The following is a 3420-nucleotide window of genomic DNA, read 5'->3' on the forward strand; positions in this document are numbered from 1 at the left end:
GGTAGATGTATATATTTTTACATATTATTAAGTAACATATATTATATAACATAGTGATTATGTTTTTACCAATTTATATAATTTTCACGTATCTATTTTCCATACGTTTTAATTTAATAATATGTTAAAGCCTATAGCCGCATGGGCGTGCGCACGGGTAGGGCTGATTGGGCTTCAGCCCCACCTGAGATTTTTTTATATGTGGGTGGGTTGGTAACTTATGAAGATATGACTAAAAGTAGGTAGGTATATGCGTAAAGCCCTTTTAGTTTTTAAACGTTTGTGTTTACCCGAGAGACTATACAGGGCGATTCATTTAAAATTGAACACTTATTATTTTAAAAAGTGTAATTGTTTTTGAAAATATTTTTTTACATAGTTTCAAGTAATTTACAAAACATCTTTGTTATTAAAAAATGTTATTTTAAAATGTTTTTTTTCCTTCTAATTTTTTGATTACCTATTTAAAATAGGCTATTTTAATGACAACATAGTTTTAATTCCATATTTCAAAGCGGAATATTTTTCGCTAAGTATTTCGATACATAAATATCGAATTTAGTGCGATTAGTTTATGCGTTATAAGTATTTAAAATTTAGATGAGCGGAGTTGAGTGGTACGGGGTTACCCCGTGAAGTTTATGTCCACTACTCCACTCATCAAAACTTTAAATATTTATATCTCATAAAGTAATAGCTTTAAAGTCGATTTCCCATAAATAATAAATAAATATTAATGTTAATTGACAATTTTTAATCTTCTATATTATATTTTGAACGTTTTTGAATAAATTGTTTCATTAGATTATATTTGGTTAAAATTTGAAATCAATATTGATGAATTTTGTATGTGTGAAATAATGAAAACTGATTGTTTACATTTTCCAGTCACCAACAAAAGGGTCACTTAAAAGTTTGTAGGTAGTGAAAATCTCCATAATTTTTTTTCTTGTGTGACCATGACAAGGGGGTGGGCGATCACATTGAATTTAGCCATACCTGACTCAGAGGTTTGCGCACGCCTATGCCCTATAGGAATATAAGTACAACTGAGTCTTGATAAATCGAATTTCCAGGGAAGTTAAACTAAAGGTAATGTGACCAATGTTTTTTCAAGTTATACGACTCATTACTCAAATATAGCTTAAATTACTTTAAGGGACTCGAAAAAATTCGAGTTATCAAACTTCGGGGTTCCTATAGACTGTACCTATACTGTAATGCTGTATACTTACTGTATAATATTATAGTGTATAATAACCTAATATACAATTGGTATGAAAATAATGTTATTTTTCGCTGGTATCGCGTTGGTCATTTTAATTTAAATAATAAAATATATTACCTACTAGTAATACTACCTCCTGGACTTTGCACATTTATACCTAATAATGTTTTAAACAATAATAGCTGTTAATTTTAAAATTCTCATACATATTTAAGATTATACAATTTAAAATTGCGTTACTAATTTGTACTTTTGACCCTCCAAACTTCAAAGGACCAAGAGTCACTTTCCTATCAGTAAAGATATCTTATCTATATAGGTACTGTTGAAGAAAAACTAAGCATTTTTACTGTCCTAAAAGGTGGTGACTGACAAAAAAAAAGTAAAAACACATCATTGTAAAATCAATACATTCATTACTCCCCTCAGAATCTAAAAAAGAATAGTAGGCTTAAAATATTATAGTGATGTAGAATTATGAACATTGTAAATACCTTAAATTACTAAAAACTTTCTTTATTATGTTAATAATTAAATATTTATATTTTTAATCATACAACTTTACTGTCGTAAGTTTTTTACACAATTTAAGATATCCTAGGTTTTTAATTAAAATTGTTAAGCAGATTCTATAATAATTTTATTTGTATGTAATAAAAATATCTGAAATTTAACAAATAGTATCCTACCTAAATATACCTTTATATTATATTATAAAGATTTGATATTTAATTATTTTAGTTTCCAGGGTTTCTGAACATTTACATCATGGAGTCGTTGATTCAAACAATTAATAAACTACAAGATGTGTTTGCTGTGGTCAAAGGACATTCAATTGATTTACCTCAGATTGTTGTTGTCGGGTCCCAAAGCTCTGGTAAGAGTTCAGTTCTCGAGAGTTTGGTGGGCAAATCATTTTTGCCACGAGGAACAGGCATCGTAACTCGCGCTCCTTTAATTCTACAAATGATAAAGTATACTAACGAAGATATGAAATCCATGATGGACATAACCAATAATAAAAACATAACAGAATGGGCTTGTTTTTCGCATATAGAAAACACTGTGTTTCATGATTTTGATGAAGTAAGGGAAGAAATAGAGAAACGAACAGATATTTTGGCCGGTGAAAATAAGGGAATTACCGACAAACCAATAGTGTTAAAAGTGTATACCTCCTTGTACACTCTAACGTTTGTTGATTTGCCTGGAATCACTAAAGTACCCGTTGGTAATCAACCAGCAGACATTGAAGAACAAATCCAACAACTGATAGTAAAATATGTACGACAGCCAAACGCTATAATCTTAGCCATGGTCACTGCTAATACAGATCCTGCAACCTCAGAAAGTCTGAAAATAGCTAAACAATGGGATCCTGAAGGTGCAAGGACAATTGCCGTAGTTACTAAGTTGGATCTTATTGATAAAGGTACCAAGAGCGATAAAGCTGATCTTCTTTGTGGTAAAATAATTCCGGTAAAACTTGGTATTATTGGTGTGGTTAATAGGTCTCAGAAAGATATTGACGAGAATAAGACATTGGAGGAGACCCTAAAAAATGAAACTGAATTTTTTAGAACCAATTATCCAGAAATTTGTAAAATGCATGGAAACAAAGTGTTGGCCAATAAATTACAGGATATATTAATAGAATATATTAAAATAACCATTCCAACCTTGTACAAAAACTTACAAGATACCAAAACAAAACTTGAAAATGAATTAAAAACATTGAAAACACCTGATTGCGAAAAAACATTTATACTAGAATTATTGAATGACATTAGCAAATCATACTGTGAAACCGTAACGGGACTATACACTGCTCTAGTCACAGTACAGTCGCCGGTCGCCGCGGCTCAAGCTCAGTCGCGAGCCGCAGCCGCGCTTTGGAAACCAGTCCATGCAAATCACATATAATCAGTGTGGCCACGACTAGCCGCGGCGATCAGCCGCCGCGACCGGTCGCGCCTTGGAAACCGTACCTTTACGAAAGAGAGCGAGTTGCACCCGGCACGCCGCAACGTCCGTGGAGACGCTGTAACCAGGCTCTGGACTACTCTTATTGTTATCAATAATAAGCGGCCATTTTTTTGGAGGAAGCTAATATCAACATTATTTTGTGATATATTGTTTTGATATTTATTAGTTGTTTATCTGTGTATAACGGTCGACTTTTTAAGTTTGGA

General features: G+C 32.0%; 1 pseudogene; it reads left to right on the top strand.

Moving 5' to 3' along the window:
- The first annotated feature begins 1996 nt into the window (after window positions 1-1996).
- On the top strand, window positions 1997-3151 carry LOC103309897 (annotated as a pseudogene).
- The last annotated feature ends 269 nt before the right edge of the window (window positions 3152-3420 follow it).

Source organism: Acyrthosiphon pisum, chromosome A2 (genome assembly GCF_005508785.2).
Source record: "Acyrthosiphon pisum isolate AL4f chromosome A2, pea_aphid_22Mar2018_4r6ur, whole genome shotgun sequence".
Classification (NCBI taxonomy): Eukaryota; Metazoa; Arthropoda; class Insecta; order Hemiptera; family Aphididae; genus Acyrthosiphon; species Acyrthosiphon pisum.